We start from the raw sequence: 13444 nt of genomic DNA on the forward strand, positions 1-13444 counted from the left end.
CCACAAATGATTTTCTTCCTTCCGCCCTCCCTCTCTCTTTCCCTTCCTCTGTCTTTCCCTCTCAGCCACCCTGCCTCCCTTCCTTCCTTCTTTCCTCCTTTCCTTCCAGATTTATTTGTTAGAAAGGTACGATGACACACACAGGTAAGAGAGAAATCTTCTGTTCTCCAGATAGCCACAGCTTCCAGGGCTTAGCTAGGTCCTGGCGTACCGTCTGGATCTCCCCCATGGGTAGCAAGCAAGGACCCAAGCACTGAGTCATCTTTTACTTCCTTTCCAGACCATTAACAGGGAGCTGGACTGGAACTGTACTCCAGTATGGGAAGTTGGAGTTGCAGGGGATGGTTTAACCAGTGGTGCCGCAAGACCAGCTCCTCCCAAATTGTTTCTGCTCATCACTAATCTCCCAGGCTGCTCTGGACTACAACGCTTGATTATGCTACAGCCTGGGCTTTGCTGCATGCCAAGCGCACAGGAAGTCACAATCTTTATTAGCTGACTGAACACAAGTGCTAACTCTCTGAAGGTCTACCTGAGTTGTACTGAAGTACTGTGTACTAACAGGTTTTACTTCAACAAAACTGCCAAAGGTAGACACTCATTTGTCCCCTTTTACACATGAAGAAACAGGTTTGGGATCGTTGAGTTGCTGAGTTCAAGGTAAAATGTGGAGCCAGGTTTTAAATTTTACTATCTTCCCACTAATCTGTGAGGCTGTTCTCAAATTACTATTAATGTAGTGTTTTTCATGGTTGCTTTTTATATAATGGAGTCTTCCAGATTGGACGCATCGGTTGTCATTTGCTAGGATCGCTCATGGTTTCCAGGTCACCACAGGCAGCCACCTGGGAGTTTCTCCTGGTACCTTATTTTCCTGACATCCAGCTTTCTGCTCCTGTTTGGCTGGCTTTTTACCTAACTGCTTCCAGAATGGTTTTGTGGATTTTCATCTGTACCTTGACACTTTATGGATAAACAAAGTTGTAAGGGAGATGGGATATGGCTGAGTTTATTTACCCTGTCTTTGCACAATGAATGTCAATAAAAAGCAAAAGTAGCAGGGGAGAACAGTGATGCCAAGTACATAGTTAGCTCTCACATTGTGTGGGATTTTTGTCTTCGTGCGTCAGTTTCTTAGTAGCTATTAGATGCCAAGTTGTTTTACCTGAGGGGAAAACAGAAGATGAGGAGGGGAGAGACCAGATGATTTTTGTCACCATCAGTTTCACCCTAAAGGAAATGTTGATTGGTAACTGTGTTGTCCCCTAGTGACTTTCCCAGAGTGTGGGCTGCCCAGGAAATGGGTGTTTCAAGGATGGAGAAGAGAAGAATGTGGAGTTATTAGCAGTGACCCTATCTCGGCAGGGGCAGGGCCTGAAAGTTCTAGAAGTGATGTCCATGGTTCCATAACATTGCACACGGTTCCTAATCTCTTCCATCATGCTTGACCCCAATTAAACCAGCTTCCTTGTGTGTGTTTCTGGAGCCCACATGTGATAGGGTTTAACCTGCCTTTGCCCCTTGGAGCAGTCAGGACTTCCTTAATGAGCATCTATACTGGACTCAGCATCTCCTTTGTGTGTGGGTCGAGTGTCCCTGTGGCTTGCCCAGTGTTGGCAGAGGTTTGTTGTTGTTGTTGAGATCGTGCTGAGTGGCCTCTACAGATGATCTCCTTTGAGCCTGCAGATCCAGGTGTTAGCAGGTGGAGCCCATTCCTGTTGTTTCATACAGCAGAGCTCTGAGTTCAACAACGGAGAGATGGTTTGTTGAAAGACCCACCCCTCTGCCAGCAAGGGCACAACAAGGACATTCACCTCAGTCCCCGGGATTGTGTCTCCTTTGTTGAGCTGCACTCCTGCACTGCCAGATAAGTGAATGGGAGCCTCCTGCCCCACGTGGCCCTTCTCACAAAGTGACTTCTGTTTCAGAAATGTAAATAAAATGGCAACTTGCTTGATTCATCTGTTAAACACAAATGTTATTATGAACCAGGTCAGTGGGACTTCCAGTGGAAAGGAAAGAAGGACAGAGAAAAAGGAGAGCATTTGTTTTAGGGAAGATGTTCATGCTATGAATATGAATTCTTCCGAGTAGAGTTGCACTGCCTGTGTCCCGTGCAAACTCTCTGGTTTGGCTGTGCCTGCTATCCGAAGTTACTGCTTTTGAGCTTCACTCAAGGCCACTTGGAAATCATTTTGAAATATCCTTTCTTCTTTTATATAATGCACGCAGTAAGCCACCTTTCAAAACCAGGAGTCCTCACTCATCATTAGGAGCTTATCATTGAAGAAGGCAATGAGACACAGCAGGGCAAGTATCCAGCTTTCTTACACTAAAAGTTTTAAAAATAAAGCAGAAGTTATTTGGCAATTAAAAGTGTTTTTTTTTTAAAAAAACTGTGTGCTCGCAAGTCATAGAAAGATACAGAGGAAGCTGAAATGCATCATGCTCAGAGAAATAAATCAGCCTGAAAATACTGCAAGCTGTGTGTCCAACACATGACATTCAGAAAAAGGCAGAACTATAGGAAGCCTTTGAAAAGTTCATAGAAAATGTGCTGACTTCCAAAATATCTGTGCCACAATGAACTTATTTTTGAATTCCACTGGTCCACAGACTTTTGGAAATATACTCTCTTTTTTAAAAATTTATTTATTTATTGGAAAGGCAGATGTACAGAGAGTAGGAGAGATAGAGAGGAAGATCTTCCGTCCGATGATTCACTCCCCAAGTGACTAAAACAGCCGGTGCTGTGCCGATCAGAAGCCAGGAGCCAGGAACTTCTTTCTGGGTCTCCCATGCAGGTGCAGGGTCCCAAGGCTCTGGGCTGTCCTCGACTGCCTTCCCAGGCCACAAGCAGGGAGCTGGATGGGAAGTGGAGCTGCCAGGATTAGAACCGGCGGCCAAATGGGATCCTGGCACGTTCAAGGGGAGGACCTTAACTGTCACGCTATCGCGCCGAGCCCGGAATTATACTTGTAGAGAAGAGAATCAGTGGTGCTCAGGGGTTATCAGGGAGGGAGAAATGAGGAGGTGGAACAGAGATTTTTAAGGCAGGGACTCATTTAATCTCTTGTTGTCAGGCTGCACTTACGTCAACCTATGTGACAACACGCGTAGACAACACAATGCAAAGAGTGACCCTATTGTCAGCAGTGGTCTTGAGTTAATGCATGCGTGTTGGCTCATCACTTCTAACAGATGCCTCACACTAATGCAAAAGGCTCATAGTAGGGAAAGCTGGTGTGGGAAGAGTGAGGGAATCAGTGGGAATGTTTTGTTCTTTCCCCCTCTTTTTTTTTTTTTTTTTAATCTAAAGCTGCAGGAGAGCGTCTTAATTAAAATAAAAGCAGCAGCAACAGACAGGCGCGTGTTACTCAGGCTGATCGCATCTCTGGAGAGGATAGTTCCCTTGTGGGGACAAAAGAAAATCCTTGGAGCACTTGGGTTGTAACAACCCAGGAATATAGGAAAGGTCAATCTAAACATCTCATGGACTGCAAAGACAAAGGGGTCTTTGTCCCTGATCGAATCCTTGACGTGAACTGTGGAGATGGCAGGAGATAAAACAATCCTCTCTATCACCTGCAGATTAACCCTCCAGAACATGTGCTTTTTATTTACCCTCTAGGCCCCTGAGGACAATGGGCCTCTGTCCTTGCACCTGGTGAAGGGAAGGTGCCTACGACAGAGACAGACCTTGTAGGTTTATGTGAGGCCATGCAGTTCGGATTTCTTACCTGCATCTCCAGTGGCGCACGTTTCATATGGTGACCTCCAGCCCATGGGAGCTGGAGATGGAGTGGTCAGCACTCAGAGGAAAGGAGAAAGGCAGGGCTTGTGCCATGTGTCTAATTCTAGCCAGATGCCAACCTGGGGATTCGGGCAGGGTCTTGTTTTCCTTGGTCTTTGGGCACAGAGTGCAAGCTCAGCAGAGGTTTGCCGGCTGAATGTACCTCCTGGATTTTGCTAGAAGAAAAGAGAACGGAGGAATGAAACTTGTCCAGATGGACACTAGGCTCTCTTCAGCTGTTGGCACCAAAGTTTTCAGAGACGCTTTTTTCCCTGTGGGCCTGTGTGTGCCAGTGGAATTTAATACTGCCCTTGGCCTGCACCCAGCCAATGACAGAGTGCTTTCCCTTAGTCTTAAGTCTGAATGAGACAAGAACAAAAGGACACAAGGACAAGTTGGACCCTCGTTGATGTGGTTTGAAATGAAGTCTTCTTTTTCTTTTGAGATTTTTAAAGGTGGAGAAGGAACCTGTTCTGGTGAAAATGTTGGCAATTTCACTAAACCTCACCAAAATCAACACATTTTTAGGTCCTTTGACATAATGAGCCACTAGCTTCCCAAGATATCCATCACCTTAAAACCATCTGTAATACATCAAAAGAAACATTTTTAACTGAATATTTTGAGGTTGAGTCTCTACTGTTATGCCACATGCCCATGTCCTGCATGTTGGAATTTAACAGGAAAATTCTAATTGGGAGATGATCTGTCTAAACCCTCAACTACTTTTCATATCCTAATCGTAGTTCCAGATAGACAGAGACAGCATCTGAAATGCAAAGTCCTAAAAATACCGCTTCCACATTCTGACGAAATGCAGAATACTCTTTCGTGACATATCTCATTATTGTGAACTTTGAGTCCTGCTGAAAAGATAGAGAAGTCAGGAGAGGGGACCGTGCCTGACACCCATGTTGAGGAGTTGACAGTGAAGTGACAGTTAACATTTTTCAGGACTTCAAACAGAGAAAAATGTTACGGGAAATGTCTCCTCTGACCCCACATGATAGCTCAGACACTGGAACATGACTTTATTCAGTCAGCAATGCATCACGATGCTGACTTTCAGCAAAACAACTTTGGTAATTAATAATTGCAGTCTATTTTGATTTTATTGGTTTTGGTTTGATTTTCTGCTTCTCTAAATCTTTGCCTTTTACAATTATTTTTTATTCCAGCTTTGTAATATACCTTCATTTATAGCATTGTGATGATATGAATAAACACCAAAGCTCTGCAGTTATTTTCGGGTAGGCACTTAACCTAGCAATTGAAATGCTGCTTGGGATGACTCCATCCTGCACTAGAATGCCTAAATGTCATTCCTGACTCCAACTCCCTGCTCATTTAGACCCTAAGAGGCAGCAGTGATGGGTCAGGATGTTGGGCTCCTGCGATCCACATGGCTTCAGTCCTGCCCAGAGTCCTGTGCATTGTAGTCATTTCGAGAGTGAACCAACAGAGGAGAGCTTTCTCTGCATCTCAAACAAATATTTTGTTAAATAAAAGGACAGTCTTGAAAATTGATTCAAGAAACTCAGAAAGCTGTGTATGTTGAGTAAAAGGTATAAGTTTGTGCTCTCAAATTTAAACTGTTATCAGCTTTGAAAGCTCTGATTTTAAGATTTATTATATTTATTTAAAAGGCAGAACTACAAAAAAAGAGGAAGGGAGATCTTCCATGTACTGGTTGCACCACAAATGGCAATGGCTAGAGCTGAAACAGATCAAGGTTGTAAGCCAGAAACTCCGTCTAGGTCTCCCTTGGTGGTGGCAGGGAACCAGGGAATTAGGCCATCTGCTGCTGCTTTCCCAGGTGCATGAGCACAGAATCAGATTGTAAGTGGAGTACCCAGGTCTCAAACCAGTACCCATACGTGATTCTGGCATTGCAGACAATAACTTAGCCTGCTGTGGTGCAGTGGCAGCCCCAACTGTAAGATGGTCTGTGGAAGTTTCACAATAACAACAAGCATACACATATACTAAATACAGAAAAGAAAAGTGTATGTATCTCTAACATGGTACCATTTTACTATTACGTACTATTACGTATTATAGTATTACGTACTATTCACCTCCAGCAAGAAGTGTTTCCTAATATCCTCTACAAGGCAGTTTAATCCTAAATCTTTGGTTTTAAATCTGCCTTTGACTCCTCCAGTTGAAGACTTAGGTTTGGGCCACTTGTTGATTACCATGATACTTTCTATGGTCACTAGTGTGACCACATACTGGTTTGAACTAGAAGATCCCCAGCTGTTTTTGCAGTGTTCCCAACTTCCCCGGTTTACATGTTTGTGCAGAGCATTTGAATGAGGTTCTAAATCAGGCCATCAAAAATGTACCCTTCAAATCTGAGAGTATTCATTCATTTTTTAAAAATTTTCATATTAGGTTAAAACAAAAATATAGTAGCTAGAAGCTTGCTTTATGCCTTCTATTCATGTATTTTAAATTATGGTTTTATGTGCATGACTAATAGAAATATCACACACTATTCCATCATGTGAGAAACAGGTGGATGTAGCTTGGAGCTTTCAGCATGAAACAGTGGGTTATTAATCACCACACTAACAGTAACACTGATCATTTTTTTTGCCATTTTGAAATAACTGCACAATATAATGTTAAACATTTCATCTCTTATTTCATTTAACCCAGGGGTGGAAACACCTATTATCTAGGCTGTTTAAGGTTGACAAAATAATTTCCTCTGGCAGCCAAAGCAGCCACAGGCTGGGCTTAGAATTCAGTCATTCTATAGCAGGCCAGTTTTTAACTTGATGATTTTGGATGGGCTATGAATGATGTTTTAATATCTGAATGTCTCTTGATAGAAAAAGGGTCCCCATCCTTGTTTAACCCATGCAATTTGCCTGATGATTAAAGTAAAATTGTCATTTTACAGCTGCTCAAGGGAACGGTCTTATGTCTGAAGTTAACAAAGCTGGAAGAAGAAGCGAAGAAGGGCCTGACCCCAGGTATGTCCACCTTTATCACATCAGTTTTTACCTCTATGGATTGTCTTGGTGGTCTGTACTTGTTCTGTTTCCTGCATTTTAGAAAAGCAAAGTTGTCACCAGTTGTAAGAGGTTCCATTTTCTGTAAACTGTGGCACAAAGCTGTATCCTTAGGATACTTTACTTGATGCTGATCCACAGTGCTCTATTTAACGAGTAGGCCTTGTTAGGGACATAGTTCTATCTAACCTACCTGCTGCACACAAAAAGAGTAAAGAGAAGCGTGAGAGTCTGTCTGTTGTGATCCATTTTCAGATAGGGTCACCAGGATTTCAGTTTTCCTGTAGTAGTCTCCATGTCCCACAGCATTGAGGAAGTAGCATTTGTTAAATAATGTTCTAGTATTGCATCTGAAGATTTTTTTCTCATCTGCCATTACTTTAAATATAGGTGTCCTATGTATGGGTGTCCTGTGTGGGTTGCAGCAACCGAAGCTCTTGAGCCATCGCTGCTACCTCCATAGGCTAATGCAGAAAGCTATAATCAGAGGCAGAGCTGGAACTTGAATCTAGGAACTGTGATACAGCCTACAGTCCTCTTAAATCCCATGTCAATACTCAGCCCAGCTGTCATTCTTTCCACAGTATTTGGATCGTATTTGCAGGCAAAATCAACACCTCTCATTGGAACATTTAAAAATATACAGCTTAGAGTCAATAAATTTTAACTTTCCTGTAAAACTTTTTTTAAAAATCACTCATCTGTAAATGTATGGAGTATTTCACAGTGTTTTAGTTGCATTGGGCATCAGGGTAATAACCTGCTCTGGATCTGTGAAATACATCTGTGTGTGTATATAAACTCAGGAAAGAGGTATTTGTCCTATTGAAAAACTCAAGGTTAGGGAATTTAGACAGTTTGTTCAAAGTCGCATTGCTGGAGCTGGTATTGCAGTATAGCAAGTAAAGCTGCCACCTGTGATATGGGCATCCAGTATGGGCCCCGGTTTGTGTTTTGTTTGCTCCAATTGCAATTCACTTCCGTGCTAATAGCCTAGGTAAAGGACAGAGGAAGACCCAAATGTTGGGGTTCCTGCTACCCACCTGAGAGACCCAGATGACACTCTGGGCTGCTAGTTTTGTGACCATCTGGGAAATAAAACAATGGATGAAAGATACCTCTTCCCCTCATTCCCCTTCCTTTGCTTCTCTCTGTAACTCTCCTTTCAAATACATAAATGTATCCTTTTGGAAAAGCACCTTGATTCTTACATGGCAAAGTTAAAACTTACCTCAGTTTCCCTGACATCCATCTCTATTCTGCTAACTACACTATGATACCCCCATCCACAGGAACCCATGCTTAGGCAGTGTTAGAGATGGCTACTGACACTAATGTTCTTTATTATATGCTGTGTAATAAGCTACTTCCCCTAACCTTCCTGTCTCTGTGTGTAAATACATAAAGTGTCATGACTTTGGATTTTATTGACTTCTGTCCCCAAGGCCAAATATTAACAGGATCCCTCCAGGGACTGATCTGGAGAAGGTAATGGGACAATATTTCTTACAGTCTGGCAATGCAGCATTCCCAAGGCCATCTTGCTTTAAAGGTTTCTGAGATATTAGCTATAAAATAATTGCAGTATTGATTCTTTTATAGGACTCTAACAAGAGGTAGGTACATGTATCCTCTTTTTATTTGTTAGCCAGTGCTCAGAAAATGTTATCTTGGCAGTCAACCCACAGAAAATTAATGTTACTGCCTTCACAGAATGGCAAAAAAGAATATGTGTACTTGTTTTATATTGCATCTGAAGCAAAAGATTTCATTGTTTCACTACTGTTTAACACATTCTATGTTTCAGTAATCATTTGCCTCTCAAAAAGAATGTATCCTAGTGGTTAAGATGTGCACATCCCCCACTGTCTGCAGCTTCCTGCTAGTTGCACCAGTGATATCTCAATTGGTTAGGTTCCTCCCACCCACATGAGAGACCTGGATTGAGTTCCAGGTTCTTGGGCTTTGGCCCAGTCATGGCTGCTGCAGGTATTTGAGACATGAACTAGTTATTGGTAGTTTTCTTGTTCTTTGTTGTCTGTCTTCAGCTCTCAAATCAGTAAATTAATGTTTTAAAAAATTAAAGGGAAGCAAAATAAAGTCATCACTGAGCCAGCCTTGGAGGATTTGTTTTAGTTGCCCCTGCAGACAGCAAAATCTTTGGATGCTCACATTCCTTACAGACATATGGGCCTAGTATTCACAGATACCTTGTGTATATTCCCTCTTATAATTTTCATTGGTTCTAGGTAACATATCAAGTTTGGTACAAGATAAATGTTGTGAAAGTTAACTGTTGTATTGTGTAGAGAATAATGACATGGAAAAAGTATCTATGCATGCAGTATATAGAAAGAATTTTCCCTGGGATATTGTCAATCTATATACAAGCTTGTTGTATTATTGGATGTGGAACCATGCATACATGGAATTGATAATATTGTATTAGAGGGACACTAATCTTTCATCATTTGCAGATCAGTGACCCAAATAGCAGTACCCTTAAATGCTGTGTTGTGCAAGTAACTTATACAACCATTAGTTGTGCAGTGAAGGGATACAGTATCTATAATGTTATGTTAAGGATTCTGGAAAATTCCTCACAGGGTGACTTTCAGCAGGTTTTTTTTTAAACAGTTCAGTCCAGGTATCTCAAAACAAGAAGTATATCTTGAAGATATTTAAGCCAGACTTTGTGTACCAGTGTCTAGCCATATGGGGTGCACCAGCTAAGATGCGTGTGTTGTATCTCCCATTTTCCATTACATGAATATGCCTGATTCATTTGTAATTCTATGCTTCAACATTTGGGTTATTTCCAGTGTTTGTTTAGTGGTAGGTTTACATATATTTCTTCTGAAACATGTGGTGAGTAGCGCTAAATCTTAACATATGCACACAGATATATCCAATTATAGTAAGTTACTGTCGGGATTATACAAAGTAATTATGATGTATACTCCCACAGTGGTGAAAGCCACCCTCTGTTGGTTATGTAGTAGTGTCACATTGTGCTTATTGTTTCTAAAGGTTTGAAAACTAATGAAAGGACCCGGCGCAGTAGCCTAGCAGCTAAAGTCCTCGCCTTGAATGTGCAAGGATCCCATATGAGCTTCAGTTCTAATCCCAGCAGCCCCACTTCCCATCCAGCTCCCTGTTTGTGACCTGGGAAAGTGGTCAAGGAAGGTCCAAAGCCTTGGGACCCTGCACCTGCATGGGAGACCTGGAAGAGAATCCGGGCTCCTGGCTTCAGATTGGTGTAGCTCCGGCCATTGCAGTCACTTGGGGAGTGAACCAGTGATGGAAGATCTTCCTCTCTGTCTCTCCTCCTCTCTGTATATCTGACTTTCCAATAAAAAAATGTTAAAGAAAGAAACTAATGAAAGTAAGGACTTGCACAAAATTGTTTATTTGATATTACCTTTTATGAAATACCAAGTAAATACATGCCGTTTTATTGTCTGCTAATTTCATGTTGGTGTTTAAAAAATGCACAGTTATTCCCAAACATGCAAATGACAGGACCACTTGTAAGCCATGAAATAAAAGTAGAGAGGACATTTAGCCTAGCAGTTAAAATACCCATATCCTACATCAGAGTACTTTAGTAGGTAGGCCTGGCCCCATCTCTTGACTCCAACTTCCTGCTAATGCAGACCTTGGGAGGCAGCATTGATGGCTCCAGTTGTTGGCCCCCTGACATGGGGGAACTGGAGAGGGTCCCCAGCTTTGGGCTTCTGTTCCAGCCCTGCATCAGCTGTCGGCAGCCTCTCGCAAGTGAGTTGGCAGATAACAAGATAACAAAGCTAGTGCTCTCGCTCTCCCTATCATTTTCTGTCTGTCTGACTCCCAAGTGAATAACTTTTTTTGTAAAGGAAATACTTGAAAAATAAAAGTGTTACTAGTAGATAAGCTTTCCTCTTTATCAGTTTTTTAAAAGATTTATTTGTTTTTATTGGAAAGTCAGATATACAGAGAGGAGGAGAGACAGAGAGGGAGATCTTCTGTCAGATGATTCACTCCCCAAGCAGCTGCAACGGCTGGAGCTGAGCCTATCCAAAGGCAGGAATCAGAAGCTTCTTCCAGGTCTCCCATGCAGGTGCATGGTCCCAAGGCTTTGGGTCATCCTCAACTGCTTTCCCGGGCCACAAGCAGGGAGCTGGATGGGAAGCGGAGCTGCCGGGATTAGAACCAGCGCCCATATGGGATCCCGGTGTGTTCAAGGTGAGGACTTTAACCAATACGGTATCGCGCCAGGCCCTCATTATCAATCTTGAATTTTTAATCTTTACCATTATTTTAGGTTTTAAAAATAGATTTATCATAGTAAGAAAGATCTGTTTCATACCCAGTTTGCTAAGTTTATCTTGGAAGCATGTTAAATATGTCGGATCTTTTTTTGCAACTGTTGAGATAGCTGTATACATTTTCTCCTTCATTCACACGGTGAACTACATTGGTTGCTTTTGTCATATTTTTTATATGGTAAATTATTCATAACATGAAACTTCCCATCTTAGCTATTTTTAAGGATACAGGTCAGTAGTATTAAATACACACATAATGTTGCAGTTATCACTTCCCGTCTCTGCAAGTGCTTCGTATAACACAAAAATTCTGTACCCACTGAACAATAACTCCCCATCTTCCTGTCTTCTCTTTCCTGTCCCTGTTCTAGTGAATACTCTGAATAACTCATGTAAGTGGAGTGATATGCTGCTGGTCATGTTGTGACTGGTTTCTTGTGGTCAAAATAGTGCCTTAAAGGTTTATGCAAGTTGCGTAATCCTTAAAGCTGAGCACTGTTTTACTGTATGAAAATAACATATTGTGCTTAGACATTGGTGCATCAATGTACACTTTGTTTCTTTCAATTTTTTCAGCATTTTGCAAAGTGATGCTACAAATTTGAATTCACAGATATCTCTTCAAAACCCTGCTTTCAGTTCTCTGGGGTATATGCCCATTATGGAACTACTGGAACATATGGCTGTTTCATTTTTAATTTTGGAGTCTACCATAATGTTTTCCACAGTAAAAGCAAGACAACAAAAATGGACTATTGTATGTTCCCATCAACAGTGGACACACTTTCCAATCTTCAAATTCCTGCCAACACTTTGTTGTTATATATGGGGTATGGGTGGTATATCATTATAGTTTGGATATATGTTTCCCTTATAATTAGTGATATGAAGCATCTTTTCCAGGACTTAGTGATCTATGTATCTTCTTTGGAGAAGAGTCTATTCAGGTCCCTTGTCCCTTCGTGGTATGGTGTTTGTTTTCAATTTATATGTTGAAATTTTATCAACCTAACATGCAATGTAACAGTGCTTCATTGGTTATTTGCTTTCATTTTACTTGAGCAGTGGATAGAGAAGATTAACAGAAAGAGAAGGATTTTTCCACCCACTGACTCAGTTCTTAAATACGCACAGAGGCTAAGGCTGGACCTTTCTGAAGCCAGGAACCAGGAACTCAATCTTGGTCTACAACATGGATAGCAAGAACTCAAGTACTAGAGCCAGTAGCTGCCTTCCTTGGGAGAACATACCAGGAGGTTGGGTTGTAAGTGGAGCTAAGGTTTGAGCCATGCATTCTGTTATAGGATGCAGAAATTCCAAGTAGCATTTTAACTACTGTGTGCAAGCTCACCCATCTTTGACTGTTTCAAATCAGAATTTGTTTTTGATATTTGCAAGATTTTTTTTTAAATTAGAAAATCAGATTTGCAGAGTGAAGCAGAGACAGAGCAGAGAGAAAGATCTTCCATCCCTTGATTCACTCCCCAAATGACACAACAGCCAGAGCTGAGCCAATTTGAAGCCAGGAGGCAGGAGCCAGGAACTTCTTCTGGATCTCCATTGTGGGCGCAGGGTCCCAAGGCTTTGGGCCATCATTGACTGCTTTCCCAAGCTACAAGCAGAGATCTGGAAGGGAAGTGGAGCAGCAGGGATTAGAACCAGTACCCATTTGGGATCACAGTGCATGCAAGGCAAGGGCTTTAGTCACTAGTGGCCAAGTCGTGATGTTGAGTTTTTAGAGTGTGCTGTATGTTCTGGATATGCCTTATATCAGATACATGATTTGGAAATATTTTCCTGTCATTCTCTAAATTGTCTTTTCTGTTCATTTTGCCTTCTAATGTGGAAAATTTTTCATTTTTATGCAGTTTAATTTTTGTTTGGTGCTTATGCCTTTGAAGTCTTATCCAAAACCAGTTGCTAAACCCAATGTTGTGAATTTTTTGCTGTATTTATTATTCTAATAGTTGAATTCTTTTCAGTTTTATATTTTGGCTTTTGATTTTTTTCCCCATTAAAGAGTCTTAGCACATTTGTCAAAAACCATTCAGCCACAGTTTAGTTATTTATCCTCTTTCTAATGATTTTAACATTATTGGAAGGGCTGTGTTATCTATTGTTAGGAATATATTGGCCTCTCTAACCATTATTATGGAACTATTTCCCCCTTGTATTCAGTTCATTGTTGCTTAATATCTTTTAAATGTCTATGATCAGATACCTAAATATTTATCATTATATCCCCCTATTGTTTTGTGCTGAAATTGTTAACAGAAAAATGGTCATGCTTTCCTTATATGATAAGCTGTAGTTAGTCTGAT

General features: G+C 41.3%; 1 long non-coding RNA gene across 3 annotated transcripts in view; it reads right to left on the minus strand.

Annotated features, from left to right (window-relative positions):
- Positions 1–13444, minus strand: part of LOC131482824 (uncharacterized) — a 183659-nt gene that overhangs the window by 77105 nt on the left and 93110 nt on the right. For 2 of the 3 annotated variants that reach the window (XR_009247325.1, XR_009247324.1), the window contains exon 2: positions 3741–3969. This is a non-coding gene — a long non-coding RNA (uncharacterized LOC131482824). Of the gene's footprint in view, positions 1–1107; positions 1166–3740; positions 3970–13444 lie in introns of those variants that run through there. The other variant, XR_009247326.1, reaches the window with a different exon arrangement.

The sequence above is a fragment of the Ochotona princeps genome, chromosome 21 (assembly GCF_030435755.1).
Source record: "Ochotona princeps isolate mOchPri1 chromosome 21, mOchPri1.hap1, whole genome shotgun sequence".
Lineage (NCBI taxonomy): Eukaryota > Metazoa > Chordata > Mammalia > Lagomorpha > Ochotonidae > Ochotona > Ochotona princeps.